Raw genomic sequence first — 22,514 nt, forward strand, 5'->3', positions numbered from 1 at the left:
TTTTGCTTGATCTGTCAGAAATCGAAGCGTAAGTGGCATGGCATCTTGCCTTTGAACACTTTCTTTTTCCTACTTCAAAAAAAAAAAAGAAAGAATCTTGCGAGACACCGTTAGTCGGTAAATATCAAAAGAGGGGTACTAAAGCCGTCTAACAAGAATTTTCAGAGGAGTTAATCGAATATTCTAAGGCAAGTTTTCCTCGCCAAGGTAGTTTTATTTCGTTTTGAAAAGTAATTTAGATATGCCAAAACCGAAATTCATATTTTTTAGGATATTTTACTTGTTAGCAATACTTTGCATGATTTCCTTCATGAAAAATCAGGTTAGCATCTGAGGACAAATTTGCAAGATCATTATAAATTTGATATGTAGCGGGGGGGGTGGCACAAGGTGATATCCCGAAATTTACTTTTTTAAGAGTAGGGAAATTGTCAGTCCCACGTTTTCTGGAAAACAGTTTTCAGCAATGATGATTTTAGATATATGAAATTCATATATTTGCACTGCGGTGAAGAAATGAAATTAAGAGATCCTCGCAGCTAAGAACACTACTGAAACGAGTAGTTGAAAATAGGACCTGAAAAAATTCAGGCCCGTACGGGATTTGAACCCATGACCTCTGCGACACCGGTGCAGCGCTCTACCAATTGAGCTAACAAGCCAACTGGGAGCTGGTCAATGTGTTGGGTCCAAATAAACCATCCAAGTGAAGAATGACCCAGCTCCCAGATGGCTTGTTAGCTCAACTGGTAGAGCGCTGCACCGGTATCGCAGAGGTCATGGGTTCAAATCCCGTACGGGCCTGAATTTTTCAGATCCTATTTTCAACTGAATAAAGGGGTAAGTTTCTAAAGAAACTGTGGTGCTGCGTCGGTGGGAGAGTATAGCAGGTAATTAGTGTTAACAACTGGTTTGAAAACGTAAATTAGCCACCGTAAAGGGTAAAAAAGCTGACGTTTCGAGCGTTAGCCCTTCGTCAGCTTTTTTACCCTTTACGGTGGCTAATTTACGTTTTCAACCCAGTTGTTAGCACTAAATTACCTCCTATTTTCAACTACTCGTTTCAGTAGTGTTCTTAGCTGCGAGGATCTCTTAATTTCATCAGTTTTCAACCATTTTTGTATACAGCCTGAGGTATGCGTTTAATTTTCTGTGGAGGCGCATGGTGATCATCATTCTGGATTTCTCCATTACTCTCTGAAAGCTTTCGAGCATAGTCACCTATTGAGACCGCAAAACCCTCGAGACTTCAGTCACTTTTATCTTTACAGCGCAAATTTTGTTGTAAGACTGCTAGTTGCAAGCTCACAGAAATATTTCATTTCTTGATTACTTTAGCCACAGGTTGGCCATTGGTATTCTGATTCGGTTGTATTTTCTTCTTTGCAGTGAAATTGAATCAATTTGACGTAGTGGCGTTTTTTTCCGACAAAAAGTCCTATTTAGCGATAGACCAAAATTACACGAAGGCGTTACATTTTTACATGCCAAAATGGAAAGGCTTTCTTTTGAACGAGGCAACTGAACCGATGGATGCCACAGAAGCATTGACAAGACTAAACATTGTAGTGGATTGCCTGTCAAATGTTTGGGTACAAGAAGGTCTTAGCCAACCTAAACGGAAGCCCACCAGTTTCAAATCTCAAAAGGTTGACTGTTACTTCTCTATGATCACATTATAGTTTTAAGTTCATTCTCTATGCCCGTTATGCCCATTGCCTATAACTCACGACAAGCCCATCCGGTCTCCTTGCCAGTGTCCGCTTGACACGTGGTGTCTTCTCTAAACTTAAGTTTGTTGCGCAATGACTAGCTCTACTTTGCCTTCTTTAACGACGACAAATCTGGCCATAACGAGTTGTTGCCATAGCTAATTTCGATGAACACCGGAAATCAAGCGGACACTCGGTGAAGTCCTGTTTCTTCTCTCCTTGTTGACTTCAAGGAATCTGTGTTGATTGGACAACTCGACTTAGCAGACGCGGACATTTAATTAAGGCCCCTATCATGACCCAGTTCAAGAGGCTTTACGACAGATTTTCAATGTTGTTTTAGAGGAAATGTGCTGCTCAAAAGGTTGTGATCAGTTCACGGAATTATGTCTTTATTCAACTTAATATAAGTGAAACTTCCGCTCCTACCTGAATATGGAGACCTTTTTTTTTTTTTTTCAAAATTGAAATGTAACTGATTGGTAGATTTTTGTCGTAATTATTATCGAATTTTTTTAAAAATTTGTTCGCCAAACGGCGTCCTCATAATGTCAGAATCGTTAACAGATTTCCTGTTCACCCAAACATTCCGTCTTTAACAATACTTGTTGGTGTAATGGTTGGTGTTTAACTCATTTTCAGGTATTACTTGACCTTTTGATGCCAAAACTGGAAGCCAGCATCGCTATCTTAACTAAAAGTGAATTCGGGTCAATGGATCACTGGTCCGCTTTGATTTCATCTCTAGCTACCATTGTCATGTTCAAGAAGCACTCCATACACTTAAAGAAAGACAAAAAGGTTTCACTTCTGAGTTGTCTAGCCTTTGAAGCAGGTGTGCATGGAGAAATGCGTTCTGTTTGTGAAGACGTGTTAGCCGAGCTTAACACTGAATTCAGGAAGTAAGTAGCGAGTTGTTATGTGGAATGGACGATAACAGTTGTTACTGAAAATTTTTGTTTCATGGCTCCTCTAGCAAGCATGCGCCAAATTTTGTTTTGTTTCTAAGAGTTAAATAATGTGATTACTTAAGGACAATTCCCACCTTCGCAGGTGTCCATCGGGTGAAAATTCGTATGCGCGCTAGTTTCACTAAATCCTATAAAAATGTAGACCAGACGAAAGCTTAATAACTGCAGTTTACGATAAAAATATAATTTAAGCCAGGTTTCCTTTTAGGAAGTGTCAGGAGCCCGTAAGGCGTGAAACAGTGCGGGTTCTTCTATTGAATTTATTGGGTATTGGATACCGCAGCACTAGCAAAATGGCTTTACAGTCTTAATCCCAAGGCATCAATCAACAAGAGTGTGTCAGGCTTTTTCGGATAGTCTGATTGGTTGTGTAGATATCGGCATCTAAAGTTGGAGTAGCTAAAAATATTCGAGACGTTTTGTGTAAATGGACGCCAAGGGACAAATATTTCAAATATCAAAACTTTCCGACTCACTTTCGTTCGTCATTATTCTTGAAATCTTCTCGCGAGGTTTGACGAAAATAGGTCAAATCTAAATACCCTTTAAATTTGCTCGAAGCGGATTTATTCCTCCCATAACCAATGCGAGATTTTAGTTCATAAAGGTTCGCAAACAACTCGCGCCACGCGAGAAGATTATCTCGCCTCCTGAAACCGCGAACCAGTGGGACGACGGGACCTCCTGGTGTCAGTGACGATGGATCAAGATTTCCCGGGAAAAGTCTCCCATTGCAGACACGTTTTTTTATCTCGATCGCTCAGTGGAGCGTTGAGAAGGACGACATAATAATGGGCAAAGTTGCTAAAGGAAATGAATCGACATACAGCTTTCACAATTACGATTCGAGGCGATTGTTAATGATTTTGTATCAAGGCTAGTACTTGCATGAATGAAAGGAAACCTCGTTTTTAACGCTATGTTTTACAAAGTTAAGTTTGACGGCCACTTCATTGTTCGAAATCTGGACAGACCTCATTTCTGTCTTCTCGAATACAGAACCCTTTTCTTTGCGATTTTCTTTAAATATTTAAGAAAGTTCCTCGATTTCTTCTTTAATACTGAGTACAAGATTGTAGCAAGCATGCCGGCACGTTTTTTGTTTTATGCTATTCAGCTGTCGTATTCTTCTTCATTTACATTTGCGTTCGTTCGCACGGCCTCCACGATGCCCTCCTTTCTGCTTTTTACTCCAAAAAAATTGATGCAATGATTTATTTCTACTTGTGCGTCTTTGACAGCAACTACAATGAAAAACAGCTTCCTGCCATTGCAGCATGCAGCGGCTTTTGTTTTTCATGCATCGACAGGCAGTTTACAAGTGAAAACTTCAGGTTAAAAAAGAAAAACAGTAATAAAAAAAATTAAATTTATTCCTGTCAGCGCACTTTTTCCGGCCCGATTGATGCCTTCCACACTATCCACCAATCAACAAAATTGAATCCATTCTCCTAGAGGTCATTATTTTGCAACCATACCGCTGGCAAGGGGCCAAAATGACCCTGGGCTCGAGATTGCCTGATGTTTTGAACGAATTTTCGAGGACAGTGAACGTTTTTCCTTCAGATGTAGTGTATCATGTCGTTATCGGTTGAAATGATATTAATTGAGCGTGACTGTTAATTTCAGTTTGGAAAATCGATCCAAAATTGAAAGAAACGACGGTAAACTATTTCGACTTAAGATATCACTACTCGATTAAAGGGTATACACGTGAGGACAGTAATTCAGTGATTCAATACGCCCGAAACGTATGGGCTTCTCTTTTTTCTTCTCTAGATGTCGTTTGGTATGACTGCCCTTTACACCGATTTTTTATTTCATTTTTTGCCCTCATCAAAACAGCAGTGAATTACAAACTGAAGTTAGTATCGCATAGCGTGAGAAAAATTCAGATAAGACTCAAATTACCTCCTCTTATTTCTCGGCTCCCTAGTAGTTCGCTTTCTCTTTGATGTTGACCTATTTTAAGTCTGTTGTCTGGAGCTCTTTTTATCTCCTCACGTCATTCTTCACTCGTTATTTGCCTTTTGACATAAGCCTTTTCATGTTCTCTTTGGCGTTCGTCTTGGAGTGGTTATACCAATTTTTTCGCGTCATTTCTCGTTCTCTTTTGCATTTTCCCGACTCGCTGGCACCTTTTACTTCTTGCACTCTCTCTACACTATTACCTCGCAAACCCTTTCACCAGTAACTTGAGATAAAATATTTCTTCCGGGCGACATTTGAACTATCGCACGGGTTTGAACACGAACTTTCATGCACAATCATCGATTATTATCAACTACCATGAAGTTTGGACATATTTAAATTTGACATGATCGTTGATGATAGCTTTTGCCGTTTGAAGGAGTGGATGATACTAAATGAGAAATTTTCGGTCAGCAGTTTTGGCAAAAACGGGCTCAAACCGAAATGTCAGGTTTTAAAGTAATTAAAATGCGCCTTACTTACTTAGTTCGTGTTCAATTTCGTAGATTGTCTCGTAGTTCATTGTCTTCATCTCCAGTCAGGCCTCGTTATTTTCGACTCGCAACTTTTTGAGTAAAATTTCAAATGCCACCGAAAATGCTAACTTGAGCGCGCATTGCGTGATTTTATCAACTATCAGTTACTATATCATGAACCAATTGGACGCAAACATGATATTCAATGATGGTGAATAAAAGTTGAAAGTATGATCGACTATCATAAACTATCATGACCGTTTCAACGGCGCTTAAGTCAAGAAGCTGCGAGTTGAAGATACTGAAGCCTACCAGGAGATGATTCGAATTAAACGTGAAATTTTGGTAGCTATTTTTTACTTTTTGATCCCATTTCTGGCAAAGCTGCTGACTATCATCCGCTCGTACAAACGGCAAAAACCATCATCAACTATCATGTCGAATTTAAACTTGCCCAAACTACATGATAGTTGATGATAGTCGATGTGATAGTGCATGATAGTCAAACGCGCGTGATAGTTGGAACTATCATCAACTATCATGAACTATCACGTGTGAACGGGGCTTAAGTTTTTAATTGGTCATTTTGCTACTGTCATCGATCGTGACATCATCTTTCAAAGGTCCCAATAAAGATCTAATTAGGGACTATCAAGGATAGAGGTAGACAAGAATAAGGAAACACTTTTAGCTGTGTAGTGCCACACATAGAAATCAGTTATTTTTTACTCCATCTGGTAAAGTTGCTTGTATCTGCCACTGCCGCCCTTTGAATGCTCGCTTTGCATCTACGTCGCGTTAGTACAGCCCAAGTTTGATTTGAGAGTTACAGAATAGAAATTAATTACCGAAGCATACCGTCGAAATATTTGCAAGAATTGGAACCCTTCTTTAGTTTAAAGGGGTAGGTTTCTTAAGAAACTGTGATGCTGTATCGGTGGGAGGGCACAACAGGAAATTTAGTATTATCAACTGAGTTGATAAAGTGAATTGACCACCGTTAAGAGTTTCAAAGCTGACGTTTCGAGCGTTAGTCCTTCGTCAAAGCGAATGGAGGAATTGTGGAAACATACCATCGGTGGCAACTGTTACATACAAGCCAATGGCGTAGCCATGGGTACCTAAATGGGACCAAGTTACGCCAATCTTTTCGTAGGTTTCATTGAAAACCAATTTTTTCAGTCAAACAACGGTCCCAAACCCGAACTAAACGGTCGCTACACGAACAATTGTATCGGCGCTACCTTTCTTCCAGGGAGGAGCTCACTCAATTTATAACCACCGTCAAATCTTTTCACCTGGTACCGAAAGATACCTGGGAAATTTCCGACACTTCTTTGGCTTCTCTAGGCATAAAGAATTTCAATTTAAAGCAACATTCTATGCACTATAGTGTTTACTACAAACCTACAGACTCGTGTTACTTGTCGTATTCATCTTCGCATCCATCACACGTTAGGACTTCCATACCTTTTTTCGTAGTTATTCAGGCTTTGTCATTTATGTGGCTATCCTGTTTCTGTCGCTCAAGCGGTCCACCACCGAGCCCAAAAAATTGATGGGCAGTCAGCACCACAAACGACACAGGAGGAAAATGCCGATCACATTCCATTCATTCACCCTCACAACCACGCAGTTAAATCTATCATTCTTTAAAACTTTAAATTACCTATAACGATTTAGAGACTGTTACTATCTTTTCGCAACCTCCACTAATTTAATTCAAACGTGACAAAAACGTAGGCAACATTTTGATCAGAAGTTCCTTTTAAATTAATGACCAACCCGGAACTTTCAAATGCACTCGCTCTCGATGTAAACTTGTTCTTTCATTCATAACATAGAGAAAATGTTGGGACTCAGGAGTTTCACTAAGATCACTGATCACGTCAAGTGCAACTCCGCCAGTGTCAGCCATTGCATAACTTGCACCTATTGCAAAAAGTTATACATTGGTGGAAAAGGAAGACGACTAGGTGACTGATTCCGAGAACACCTTCGCGACGTGGAAAGAAATGACAAGGACGCATTCAAACCAGTCGCTAGACACTTTAATCTTTCTAATCATTCTAAGCAGCACATGGCATTTTGTGGCCTTTTCCTACACTCTAGAATGAAATATATTATCTCAAATCGGCACCCTTAACCCCCACGATATCAACGAGCGCTTTTCATTCCGTAGCAAGAAATGGTCCATTGTTCCGGGTCAACTTTTCCATTAAGCATCAAACAAAAGTCCTGAGTAATTGGTAGTCCTGAGGGACTTTAGCCGAAGGGAGGCGGAAAAGCTCGTAACTGATCGAGAAGATTATCGGAGTAATAATTTTGCTGCACTGGGGGAGAGGGTAGTGTAAATATGCACTAGTACAATCAATCTCCATCGGTGTACCCAAGGGTAGTTGACGCTCGTTTAGCGCATCGAGCCAAAGGTTCGCAAATTCAAAAATAATTAAAGTTATCCGTATTGCAGTGACTCATTTAAACCACCTCTCTCTATATGTAGGTCAAGTCACCTGGTAAAAAGTCAACACACAAATATATTTTTTGGTCTTACTACTGGTGTTAAATGTAATTGAAAGTGACGGTTTTCTGTGGAGAGCCTCGAGGCGATTAAAGACCTTGTTTCTGGCCCACAGCTGTTTTCAAACGAGGCGCTCATTTTTTAGAACCAATATGTTTACCTAACACGAGGATCCTTCTTTGCAAAGGCGCCGAATTCGTGTAACTATGTGGATAATACAAGATATACTGATCAAAGCAATGATATCTAGTTTTTGCAAGAGCATGTATTTTAGTTATTTTCGTTTTCAATCAAATGCGTGGCAAGATGAGGGTGTGATATTTTTTCACTCACAAGTCTCACAATGAAGAAGGTGCGAGGTTTTTTATTTACTTTTGAAAAAAAAAAGGAAATAAAAGATATTTTTATTTTCTTGTCACCATATTCTAATAAACAACGTAGCTCCATTTTCTGCATATAATCACAAAACCCACAATTCCTTCATTCGCTCTGAAGAAGGGCCAACGCTTGAAACGTCAGTCTTTAATCTCTTTACGGTAGCCAACGAACGTTATCAACTCATGTGATAATACTCAATTATCCTCCGATAGTTTTTATACAGTAGTCAACAATACCATCACATTTTCGGCTAAAAAGACCTTTGTTTCAGAAACACACTTTTAAGAATTTTAAATGACAGCGGAAACTTGGTTAAAAGATGTTTTAACGAGCACAGTCGCAATGTTAGTATTAGTTGATTAGATTTGTTTTTCATTTCAACAGAGAAGCTACAATAGCTGTTAAAAGCCTTGGTGATGAGTTGAAGAAATCTACAAAAGGGAAGATTGAATTGAGTGACTTAAGTTGGTTCTTGGATGTCCTTAAGTCAACTCGTGTGCAGCAAAGCAATACTTTTACAAGGAGCGAGGACCTTAGGTCAAGCAATAGCAAAATTCAAGGTAAAGTTTTGAAAAGTTATTACACCATGCATAGCAAGGATATTTAGAATTGTTCTACAACAAATCCAGAGAAAAATTAATCAACAGAAAACACAACAACGTCAACAATTGCAACGACATTGACTATTTCGTGAATAAATTGGTATTTTGGTTAGACAGGAAGTCATTAAGGTATGACTATGTCTCGACAAATATTGGTGGTGTTATTTGAATAAACTTACGATTAGGTTTGTTGACTTAATATTTACACGAAATGCAGCAAGTTCAAATCCAATAAACGTTTAAGGTTACAAGGGAAAATACATCCAAGAGATCCACTGAAATGTGTTTGATCAAGAATTTTGTTTTTGTGGAACCGTGCGATGGAAGTGATTTAGGACAGTCTGTGTTTAACTACCCCAAAGTAAACTTATTGGTCCTTATTGCTCCCAGATAAAATTTACAAACTTACAAAGACAAGTATTCGGTTCAACTTTCAAAACTTCAAAATTATCCAGAAGCGTTGTGCTCATTCGCATATATTTTGCTGTGTAGTAGCGAACAGAGGAAAGCAATATTATGGCTGCTCGAACAATTGCATAAATAAGCTTTTGTAACTAAATGCTATAACAGAACGAAGAAGTTTCAAGAGAAAATGTTGCAGTCATCCTCAATGTTCGATTTTTGATTACACATGTCAAACTTAATTTTAAAATACTGGTTGTAATTTTAGTTTTGCTCATCATTCCTAATCCTTTAATGCTGAAAGATTTTTCGCAAATTAGTCGATACTCGAAAACGACAACTGAGAAATCGGAGCTGGTTAAACAAGTTTGCATCCACACTCGTAATCTCTTGGTGGTCCTAGTCATGATCGTAGCAATTGAGAATGCCGGCGATTTGATTTGATGCATAGATTCCTCGTCGAGATAAACTGTCAAGGGATATCCTGCTATCAAAGTGAATTCGTATAACCCGTTCCTTATATGCTAATGTGTTTTCACTAAATGCTAACGAGAAGAACAATGAAGGAAAGAAATGAACATTTATTAAAGCAATCAATGCAACAAGGGGTGGCGATTTTCGTCGGGTGGTGGTGACGGTAAAGTCACAAAAATCAGCATAAAAGCAAGCATATTCAAAAGCACTACACGTATGCGTGCACATCCATGACCTTTTGGCTCCACAGAAAAAAAAAACGGTCATGACTTGAACACTACACGGGTACTACGAGTGTCAAACGAGTAACATGCGGATACATACGAGTACATAGGGCTATGCAAGAGTGAAATACAAGCACATCCAGATGGATACACGTTGACATACGAGTTCATACGGTTTAAAATCCAATATCTTACCGTCAGGGAAGGTTGCGTGCGATGTATTCGCACAAAAACACTAACTATTTATCCCCACGACGACGACGCGTGTGACTAAAAGTAGCGTTACCAAAAATATCAGCGTGCGCACCTGCCTCGTATTTTTCTGTAAATTTAACCAAGCAAGAGGCCGCAGTGGCCTTCATGAGAATTTTTTTGTCTCTAATCATAAAAATTACAATTTCCTTGATTGTGACTGATTTCTGGGATCACCAAGTGGCAACCATTGCGAGTTGCCAGGAGGAATATATGGCGAGAGGTTGTTTCGACATGTAAAAAAAAAAAAAGATTTCGGATAAAGATAATGTGGATAAGAGGGAAGTGTGAGTAAAATTTCCGCACAGCCCCATACTACATTATGCATTCAGTTCTTGGATAGAGAAAACAACGACAAAAACAATATATTGCCATTGGGAAAACAGATTTGTTTAACAATAGTAGGGGGCTGTGCGGAAATTTTACCATAAAATATACCGATAAACTTCTCTTCTTGGTTAAGATCTATTGTTACATTGTCATCGCCTAATGGTCTCGACATGTTACAAAATTAGTCATAAATCGCTAATGTAAGTCATTTCAGTTGTATTTATGTATGTACAGCCTGTTTCCATACTTGTCAACGCATTAAATAAACAAGTTACGACGTGTGAAAATATATCTCTTCAGAGGAGAGAAGTCGTTGTCAGCGGAGATGAAAATTGTTTTCACCGAGCTGTTGATCTATGGACGCAATGAAAAACATGAGGAATCTTCAAGTCAAGTGATAGTTTGTTTCCGAGAAAAGAAAGGTCTTTTGAGCTGCAACTTTTCTCCTCCAACTCCTTGAATGAAAATCAAGCTAGATCACGGGAACCCCGACAGAAACTCTGGACATATATTCATTTGCGTATCGCATTTGTACCTACTCATCGTCGAAGAAGAAAGGATACCGCATCTTCGTGCAGTAATTTGCTTCAGTGTTTCACAAATTCTGTATAAAATGGCTGGCCAGCTTCACCAAACCACGACGTGCTTGAAATTAGCAAACAAGATGGATTATTCCCTAAGGATGTGCTTGGAAAGCAACAGCATCGAGCGTTAATTGCCATGCAATAATGCATTCATATTGGATTGAACTATTCAACTAAATTTTCCCACTTGATTAAGACAAAAACAAAGAGATGGTTCAAGGATCGCATTGCGTACTATCCAAACTCGGAGCAACTTCAGAATACCCCGCAACTCATTTACATGTCATTGAATAAGAATAGCGTCTATTGTGTTATGCCTCGATCTTCAAAGCCTCCCGACACATGTAAGTGAGGCGGACCAGAGTTGCGGGGTATTCTGAAGTTTAGCCCCAAACTCAGTAGCAGCGTTCAATTTCAATGTTTTGACGATCTTTATATATGGCGATGTTCATCCTTTGCCAGGGCCGATTAACAGAAGCACTTGCAAGATTCTTGTCAGATGTACTGACCGCAAAAAAAAAGACGACGAGTTGCCCTCGCACATGTGATGAACTGCATAAAAATTAATTCCACAAGGTCTAACTCGTCGTCGCTGACTTTGTCGCGTTCATTAGATTTATGTTTTTGGAATGCACGATCTGTTAAAAACAAAGCACTGTCACTAAAGGACTACACCGTAGAGCATGATCTTGATTTCCTTGCCTTAACAGAAACTTGGCTCCACTCAGGGGAGAGTGACAAATTTTTTGTTGGTGTGTCACGGTCCGAAAGGATATATTTTCCATCATACTCCTAGAGAGAACTCAAGAGGCGGTGGAGTTGGTATGCTAGTTAAGAAATCACTCCCAGTTGAGAAGTTGTGTTCAGCTTGTTTTAGTTCCTTTGAGAGTGTGGTTGCGCCTACTGAATATCCCATTCGAAGCATAAGATTCGTTTTCATTTACTGACCTCCATCGTCGCAGATCAAAGCGACAGGGCAGGCAACTTGTTGATTGTGGGTCATTTTAATTTTCATCTTGACAGCATTAATAACACTGATGCAACCAAGCTTCACAACCTCCCAGAATCTCTTAATCTGAAGCAACATGTTGCCACACCCACCCACTCTAGGGGACACATCCTGTATCTAATCATCACTCGATCCGAAGATAACCCAGTGAATGGTATCGTGGTCAGAGATCCTTCAGTGTCGGACCATTTTGCCGTGAACTGTACCATGAAACTAAGCAAGCCTCGAGCTGAACAGCGTGAAATTAGGTACAGTAAACTGCGATCTGTCGATATGAGTGCTCTGTGCAGGGGCTTGAGGGATTCCATTGTCTTGCAAGAAAATATCACTGATCTACCAACACTAGTCGGTAAATATGAAACTGAACTAACACGAGTACTTGACATCTATGCTCCTGAGAAAAAACGAACGATTACGGTGAGACCCGCTGCTGCCTTGTATAATAGTGACATTGACCGAGAAAAGAGAAAAAGACGGAAATTAGGAAGGCGCTGGCGCAATTCACGCCCAGTCATTGACAGAAAATTATACAAGGAACAATGCAAAGTCGTCAGTTCTCTTATTAAGAAAACAAAAGAAAACTATTACTTCAACACAATACAAGAAAATAAAGGCAATCAAAAGGTCTTGTTTAACATAGTTACCCGGCTTCTCCACCGTAACACTGAGAGTTGCTACCCAACTGCTCCATCTTCTGAGGTACTTGCAAATAGGTTTGCTGATTTCTTTTACCAAAAGATCGAAGTACTAAGAAATATTTTATTTGCCCGATATACACCAGTCGCCAATTCTCTTGTGGATGCTCAGGTCTGCAGTGCTAAACTCACCGAGTTCGAACGGATGACAGAAGACCAGGTGAAGAGTTTAATCAACTCCTGCCGCCTCAAGACTTGTATTTTTGGCCCTCTTCTAGCATCAATGATGAAAGATTGTATGGACGTTTAGTTGCCTGTTTTAACTTAGATGATAAACATATCAATTGAAACTGCTAATGTGCCGATGCAACTTATGGAAGCCACGATAAGGCCTAAACTAAAGAAAGAGTCCCATGACTATGAAGTGTATTCCAATTTTAGACCCATCTCTAACTTAAAATTCATCTCCTAGATGATATAGAAGGCAGTATCGTACCAACTGACCAACTACTTAAAGGAAAATGAATTAGAAGAAAGCTTGCAATCAGCCTATAAAACCTTCCGCAGCACTGAAACAGCGCTTGTGAAAGTTCATAACGACATTGTTTCTGCGATTGACAGTCAGTCCTATGTTATTCTACCACTCCTTGACCTGTCCACAGCTTTTGACACGGTGGATCGCAAGATTCTTCTGCGGAGACTCTCTTTTCGCTCTGGTATTTATGGCAAAGCCCTGCGCTGGTTTCAGTCCTACCTTGAGAATCGTAAACAAGTAGTCAACGTGAAGGGGGCAACATCATTTAGCAAGGACCTGCGGAGTGCTGTGCCCCAAGGATCTGTGCTGGGACCTATATTGTATGTATTGTACACGTTCCCGTTTGGCGACGTTGTCAGAAGTCATGGCTTATCATGTCATTTCTACGCTGATGACACCCAGCTTTACTGCTCATTCAAGCTTCATGATCAAGCGGCTTCAGTGCAAGCAATTGAGTCTTGTTTAAATGATATTGATGCATGGATGCTTGCAAACATGTTAAAACTGAGCAAGGATAAAACTGAGCTCCTAGTGATTGGACCAAAGCACATAGTCAACCCACCTATTACGAAATATAGCAAAGTTAAGAAACTGTCTCTCAAGATAATGCTGAGACACTTGTTCATGGATTTATTTTATCTAAATTGGATTTCTGTAATGCCCTTCCATATGGCTTACCCCAATCGGTTATTGAAAGGCTACAGTATGTACAAAACTGCGTAGCTTGACTGGTGACTAGAACTCGAAGATTAGAACATATAACACCAGTTCTTCGTAGACTACACAGACAACGAATTACGTACAAAATACTACTTCTTACGTAGAAAGCACTGAATGGCTTGGCGCCAAAATATATAGCAGATCTCCTTCAGCCCTATACTCCGACGAGGCAATTACGATCTTCAAAAAATCTCCTTGTAACACCAAAGTCTAATCTCAAGTTTTACGGTGACAGATCTTTTCAAGTTGCTGCGCCCCAGGCTCTGGTACTCCCTCACCGATGACATAAGATCAATCCAGAACCTTGATGTTTTTTAGAATAAGAACTACTTAAAAACTTAACACTACTTTTTAGAGAGACTTTTATTAGTGAGTTGACTACCCTCTGTTTTATTTTTATTGTATATATTTTCCTTAGTTAATCGTAGCAAGTAGATTGTATTTTATTTTTTTTTAAGAAATTAACTTCTGTAACTGTTATATATTCTTTAATAACTCAAATGTTTTTTTATCTTTTAGAATCACGATTATTGTAAAGCGCCTTTTAGCTCACGGAAAGGTCGCTATGTAAATTCCTGTATTATTATTATTATTACTTTGATCAATTCTTTGTTTTTTGTGGGAACAATCCTCTAGAATAGATATGTATTCAGCAATATGGTACATATGGTTGAAAAACTCTAAGAAGAAAAAATAAGATAGGAAAAAAAAAATAACGAGAGTTTGTTTTTCCATACTCCAAGGTAATTGTCCGAATGAGCAGCTTTCAGCTGGAACTTCGTTAAGTCAACAAACTCATCCGGGAAAGCTGGACAGTGAGGGTGGTTTTCCTATGGTTAATCGGCCAATTGAGAGGAATACTGGACCACCAGAAAGCCAGCATCATTCAGCGAGCACCCCACCAACACCCCGAGTAGCAGGGGCCTTTATTTCAACGGGAGACAGTGGTCTGGCGCATCAGGTTGGTGCCTCAGCCCTACTTAAGGCAGAACCATTAATTTCAGAAGATAAACCAGGTGATAGAGAGCCACCATCATTACAGCAAGGGAGGCGGCCTACTTTTGAAAACAAAGTGGAGTTTAACGAAAGTTCTTCAAAAGTAGATGAAAACCAAAACGCCATGAAAGATGAAATCTCTGGTGGTGTAAGCGTGAAAGGCCTAGCAGATCTTAAAAGTGGTGAATTAGATGCTAATAAGTCAGGAAGTGATGATGAAGCCAGTATTGCAGAGAAAGGAATCACGCAGTCAAAGAAATCATCCGAACATGCCATGGACAATCGGCAACCGAAGGGTAAAAGCAAGGGAGCAAAGGAGAAGGCTAATGCAGCTAAAAGTGGAAAGGAACATCGCCCTCCACCACCTGAGCAATCTGCTTCAAGCCGAAATGTCAATGCAAATTCTCAAAATCCCAAGTCGCCATCCCCTTATGAATCAGCTACCCAGAGGGTTGCAAAAGACAAATCTGCTCAGGTAGGTAACGCCCGTGGCAATTTTTGTAGTTAGGCGAGTAACACACCGGCTATTTTGCGAATGGATATACGTCGGTTTTAGACTTTTGGTCTATCCAGAAAATCTTACGAGTAACCAGGAGTTACCATAGCAATGTAGTAAAAGGCGTTCGTTTTCCAAGAGTGATACCCTTTCGGCTTTTTAGACTGCTTTCTGTGGTCAGCCGGATAAAATTTTGCGGCCAGTTCTGGAGAAAGTTGTTCAATCATTATTAGCCTTCCCCCTCTCATGATGCGCTTCAGTTGCAGGAAAAAAATCGCTACTTTTGTGGGTGAAAGTATTCGATAATCCATTTTTAGCAACGCTTTGCTATTGATTTTGGCTTTGATCTAGGAACAGGGAAAGCAAGGAACGAAGAAATCAAGTTATACGATTCAGTTACGTAAAAATGGAGATAAAAAACTGGACGACGAAAAATTTGAGAGCACCGTTCTGGTTAAGTCACCCGCTGAAGGGAAAGAACTTACTGTAGCACATCCTCTCAGTGACCAAAGGAACAATGACGATTCCAGAGAAAGTGCAGAGGTAGCTCATAATAATCTGCTTGAAAAAAGGGAGAAAATTTTTTTCGGGAAAGATATTTAAATACTTATAAAACACTAAGGGAAAATTTGGCACAGAGCGACAATCAAGGCATTACGCGGGATAATTAGATTCCATTTTTATATGAATCTAATCAGTCCACCCAAAACCTGTAACTTACAAGTTAATTTTTATTAAAGTTAAACGGAATTATTTATTCCCAAACGTCCGGACTGGAATTCTCGCTCAAGAGGTAAATGTATCACTTTCATTTCCTTAAAGTCGTTTTACTAACAAAGCTAATGTCTGCACCATCCGTCATTATGTTGCCTTATTTCAGAACATTAGATCGACATTCTCAGATGACAGATCTCTTCTCTGGAGACTCTATTAATGAGTTTCGCGGAACTCATTCTTTAGATCGAAGATTAGATCGAAAGAACAATTTGCGAAAACGAAATACTCGTAAAACTCTCTAACAATAAATTTTTTTGGAACTAAAAAAATCTCAAGACCTGGCCATGACGTAGATCGTAACTCTGTCCTCATATTTTGTTTCGTTGTTAATATATCAATAAACCTTTGTAGTCGGATTTGGTTTTGTAGTACTCGACAGTGTTTGTAATTTGTGTATAACTGATGTACATTTCATGAATGAAGCAGTCAAGATTTTCCTGATAGAAAGTTCAACACTGATGATGCCTAAGATTCTAGTTTTGTTTGATTTGTAGATTGCTCGACAGTTGAAACAATCAAAACAATTGAAATAAAGGTGTCTCTAATGTTTCTAGACTACTGGGACAAGGAGTGGAAAATTGTATCATAAGAGTCAGAGTAAAACACAAACAGCTAGTACCCCAACCCAACGAAGTGGTAAAGGAACGAACAAAGGAGGAAATATCGACACAACCAGTAACCCACCCTTAACGTAAGTTTGAAAGAGCGGTTAAATATCTAATATGAAAAGTGATCATAAGGGGTTAAATAAATAAATAAATAAATGAATGGATTCTAGATAGAGGACATAATTAGTTCGATTGATTTAGATAGCGCTGAGACAAAATGTTCCCCCTCCCCAAAAAAACACTTACAATAGAGACCACCCATCTATTGTGTTTATTTTTTCTCAAAAAGGTCAACACCGTCAACCAGCTCGGAGCAAGTGGAACAAGAAGCTGGGGTTACTGTAATGTTCCATGTTCTGTTGGTGTCTAGCTTTAAAATGGAAGGGGAATGCCTGCACATACGAGCCAATGGAGATGACTTAGGAAACTTTAAATTAAACTGTGTTGACCTGGAATTTGTAGAGTAAGTTTACCTTATAATATTTCTCTTCTATTTGAAAATTTTCTCTTGACTCGTCATATTAAGTTAATTTATAAACTCTACATAACCATGGCCTTGAACTTTCACCTCATCTTCCTGGAGCAGCAAAAACTTATCAAACTGGTAATTCTTTTATGGCCAAAGTGCTATTTTGAGTTCTTGTTACTCTATTCAAAGAAAATGAGCTGATAAGGGAATGCACCTAATCGTTAATTAAGACAAGTTTCGGTTGAGCTTTGTAAACCAAAGAAAAAAGAGTAATCATGTTGATCTTTTAGAATATAGGTATGTATCACAAAGAGCCATCGGGTACTCAAAATGAAAACAAGCCAACTTTCTGAAAACCTGAGTTACCGGGTCGGGATTGATTTTGGTTTTATATTTATAGTTTGAGACGGTGGTGTGATTTGTCTATACACTGGCAAAACTATTAGAGGACGTACAAACGTCTTCAAGAATTTACACATGCAGTTCACAGAAAGTATTGCATCTGAAATCCTTGCGCTTTGTAACACTCAGCTTTCTGAATATGTCGTTAAGTATTCTTTCTGCATCAAGCGAACAAGTTTAATTATGGTGGATTCTCTAGTTAGTTTATTTTTCATGCAGAATTGACCAATGGTAACCGTTTAACTTTGATTACTGTTTTTTTAACAGTTATATTTCTTTTTCTTTTTCGTTTCATTTTTCATTATTCATTTTCAAATTTACCGCCGGTAAATCTTAAAAAGTTCCGGATGAGTCGCGGCATTCTGCACGATAAATATCTTAAATATAATTTATTTTTTATTTCGTTTTAAAGGAATGTCAAACGGAAAGACAAGAAGAGGCTTAAGCGTTTCAAGGGTCATTTTACTCTCAGTATAAGTCGTGCTCGGAAAGGAACCTTTTACAAATACGCTGTGATTAAGAAAGGAGATATTCACTATGAATATCTGGCTGAGTTTCAATCAAGATATGAAGGAATTGTCGATCGCTTTCTTCGCATTCCAGAAAAGTATCTTAAACCTGGAGGTAAGGTTGCAAAATTAGGGAGGTTTGGTGAGATGAGGGATGGAATAGTTAGATTGCTGATGAAAGTATGGATAACAACAGTAATAATGATGACGATGATGGTAATAATAATAGTAATGATGATGATGATGATAATGATGACATTTTCTTAGCCTATACTAACTAAGTAAGATTTAGGTTAATACCAGCTTCTCAGTGTTGCATTCCTTTAGAGCTTTGTCCTTCTATGTGTTTTTTTTTTCTATGTATTCATACTGCACTTTTTACGCTGTTGGTAATTAAGATAACATTGATAATCGTGATTTTCAGTAACAATTTGTCATTTTTGTTTGTTAGAGGTGTGGCACCAATATGATGGAGTATGCTACATATACGGAGAGAGGCACTGGTGGGAACAACTTTACGATTATTTTCGTAGCCACGAAACGGTGGAAAATCGCACAGCCGCTGTCCTTGCATACCTGCCGAAGTGGAAAGGTTTTCTTGTTGGTGAGGCTGTAGAGGAAATGGATGCAACAAAGGCAATTGTGGAGCTAGATAAAGTTGTTGACGGTTTGACCAACTCTTGGGTTAAGAAGAACGGCTGCTCGGCTGAAAAGAAGAAACCAGTGTTCTTTAATATTAAAACGGTAAATTGACCGCTTTGACATTTGGTGGTTTACACTCGATTGAATAAACTTCGACTTCTAAAAAGCATGAAACAAACGATGAACCCTGCAGTTTCTGTGTTAGAAGTGTCTGAGCATCCACATAATCTGTAGTTTTACTTCTCTTTTTTTAATGACAAATCTTTCGTATGATAATTATTTCCTTTCAAGAAAAAGAAGATAGCATCCATCATTTACCGCATACTTCTGCGCTTATCATGTAGTGTATTCCCATAAGGCTATTCGGTCTCGTTGTTCATGGTATTTTAGATGTCAACGTTTTTGCAATCGAGTGGTTGATGGCAATGTGTAAAATTAATTTTTGGTTTATTTTTTTGTTCAGGTTTTGATGGACCTTTTGAAACCGAAATTAGACGAAAACGCTGCTATATTGTCCCAGAGTGAAATCAATTTTAAAACCAGAACTTCAGTGTTAGTTTCGTCGCTTGCAATTGTCATACTTGTCAAGAAATACAAACCAGACCTTCCGAGGGAACACATACTCACACTTTTAGGTTGTTTGTCGCTTGAAGCAGATCCTATGGAGAAAAAATGTACCCCATACGAAGTCGTTCTGGAAGAGTTTAGTGAGGGCCTAAGAAAGTAAGTAATTGTATTTTACAAATTTACAAATTTGATATACGCGCTCTGGATTATTATGAAAAGCTATCCTTCGTGTGTCTTAGAAATAATTAATCACATTTCTTTACTCGTGCAATTATATTTTCGTGAACTTTTTACTAAAAATTACACGAAACTTGCGAGCTTTCTCAATTCGTTGGTCTTCGGATTCTCGTGTTTATTTATTCCGAAGTGAACCCTAAATCATGTGATTTCCTGTACAAATACTGCTTGATAAAAAAAAAATTCCTTTGTGTTATTTTTGTTCGATTTAGATATGCTGCTGATGGGATTGAGAAACTTTGCAACGAAGTCATGGCACGCTCATGGAAGCCAATTGAGGAGGGTTGGCTGTTTGCTATGCCACTACTCCATTTCTTGAGAGGAGATTCAAAGCCATTCGAAGAGCCTGATGTTGAAGGATCTTACGACAGACCAGAGTGGTTTGGAGCGCAAAACCTAAAGATTAAAGAATTTCAAAGATCAGCAACAGAAATGTAATTAATTACTAAGAAGAAATTTTATGAAAATATTAATCAGCAGATTTCTAAACTTAAATACCATCTTTTTTTGTTAGAGTAAGCCTCAACTTGCTTGAATCTGAATACGGAAGTTGCTTCGCGCTAAGTGTCAATAGATATTTCAACGATGCATGAAACATTGCAAAGCGGAGGAGCATGCATGAGTCATTGTAATAGCTTCTCTTCATTTTTTTTCATAGGAATTTTCTGGATCTGTTATGTCGACTTACTCCATCCTTTGAAGTTGATCCACTGCTGAAAAGAACCTTCCTTTACGCCCTTCCTTTTGGGGAACTAGACAAGATTGTTGGGTCAAAAGTATTCAACATTTGCGATGTTTGCGTTGCCCTGGTTACATTCTGTTCCTGTAATTTTGTGCCTGTTGCTAAGGTAAGCGACCTACATATTGGAGACAACCTCCGAATTAATACGGTATTACATCGTCACTCAAAATCGGTAGTGTCTAGGAGGCTATTTGTGGACCAGGACGGGTCTCCTCTTGATGGAAGTATCCTAGTGAAAACGTCTGAGTTACATAGCCTAGGTATCATTGCTGATCCTAGCGGTATGCTGGACGCATGTCCTGTGTGAATCTAGTGATGGCCTGGCTCGTCATAGAGTTCGATGAAGCTCAGCGGTAGTATCGATTTAATTTTATGTGATTGAAATTGTGTTATAAGGAAGCATCAGATACGTGGAGAAATAATATCACCCCTCCTTTTCTTTCCTCGAATAAATCTCTATATTTTCATTGCGAATTAGTTTGATGTGCTTTTTATAAAGATGTGTCATTTAATGGCAATTTCCTATCCGCAGTGGAAGGATGTTATGGGGCTCATAAAACAAATGTGTTCTCAGCTAGAAGCGGCTCAGGAATCAACTTGGTTGGTATCAGTTTTGCATTTTTTTTAACGTAATTACATGATAGTGCTGTTTCCATGGCAGACATGATTCGTTTTCTTTTATGTACTATCAAATTATCCTTGCGACCTCTCCAATCTATTCCCTATGCTAACGTAAATAGGATGGAGACCGAATTTCTGCAAATGAATTAGCTATCTATGCCATTATTCCGCTTGCAATCCTGACATGAACATGAGGACAAAATTTATCTTGTTCCCGTCGATGGACACCAGAAAATAATCACTCTAACAGGGCAAACAGTTCAATTAAACAATTAAATATAATTTCGGTGAAGAAAGAATTTTTATTTTTTTTTAATTTCTTTTTGTAGCACCAACTTGAAGACTCTCGAGTTTACAATTTCAATGTGTAAACGGCTGGTGGAAACTTGTCTCAGTAAAGTGACCACTCGTGATAACCTGGATTGCATTTGCCAAGTGATAAAGCTGTTACTTGCAAGCATCTGCAGACAGAGGCGAGAAGTTGATGAGAGTGCGGATCAGGAGAGAAGACAGAAAAACGAGAACGACGCCATAAAAGCGCTATTAGCGATCCTTAAAGCAAGGCTGGGAATTGATCTGTCCCACTACATGCCCTACTATTACAGAGACCATGCTTTAGCAAATGAACTCTTGGTATGTTAAAAGTTAAGGAAATGCAATATGAGAAGAAAAAAAAATCAGTAAAATACTCAAAAATTTTAAATTTTGGTCCATCCCCAGTAACAATGGCGTTTTTATGTCAAAATATGTAGGAGACTTCCATCGGGGAACGGGTTTTGTGTGCTTTGATAGTTTTTTAATTATGAAAGTTCTGATTTTGTTAAAATTTCCATTTTGATGTTGCAAAATATGGGTAATGTTATGCCTTAGATGGTTTTAAAACAAGTCAAGACAACTTTGAAGCCGATTTTGATATGCAGTTGAAGTGCGATTGACTTGGAATATATTGCATATACTTTGTAATAGTTATTATAAGTTCTTGAATGCTGAAAAAAAGTGTCCAATATTCGTCATAAAGTAATAATTGTTATGGGCAACTGCCACTGAAGATGGAAAAATGGCAATATCCACTTGCAAGGAGGATACCTTGGAATAGAATATAATGAACATCTGTGACAAAGAGATTGACTGAGGAGCAAAAGCGTCACTGAGTAGTTGGCGAAGAAATTTTTTTCAGGATAATTTTAATTTAATTTTATAAACTGAGTTGATAATTTAAATTGGCCACCGCAGAGAGTTTCTAAGCCGACGTTTCGAGCCTTAGCCCTTCGTCATTCGCTTTCATAAAGGGCTAATGGGCTAACGCTCTAAACGTCAGCTTAGAAACTCTTTGTGGTGGCTAATTTACATTATCAACTCAGCTGAAGAAATCATATCGTCTTGTTATAATCCCCCACTGATCCAGCACCATAGTTTCATATCTTGTAACCCTTGCATAAACTATCTGTTAAAATTTGAAGCCTATCTCTAGTTTTTTCTGACCTTTCGTATTTTTAGCTTTCTTCACCCTCTCCCCCACCCCTTCCCCCTCTCTCTCTTTCTCTCTCCCCAAATGGAATCTTTTGCAGGGAAAAATAGGAATTGGTCATACAAGAATGCATTTATTTTACGCTTCGACTCGATCGAATAAGTATTGCAAGGAAGACCGATGC

The 22,514-nt window shown here is 38.7% G+C and overlaps 1 pseudogene; it reads left to right on the plus strand.

Annotated features, from left to right (window-relative positions):
• LOC136276926 (E3 ubiquitin-protein ligase rnf213-alpha-like) overlaps positions 1 to 22,514 on the plus strand; it is an 80,734-nt pseudogene that overhangs the window by 14,343 nt on the left and 43,877 nt on the right.

This window comes from Pocillopora verrucosa, chromosome 4 (genome assembly GCF_036669915.1).
Source record: "Pocillopora verrucosa isolate sample1 chromosome 4, ASM3666991v2, whole genome shotgun sequence".
In the NCBI taxonomy this organism is placed as follows: Eukaryota; Metazoa; Cnidaria; class Anthozoa; order Scleractinia; family Pocilloporidae; genus Pocillopora; species Pocillopora verrucosa.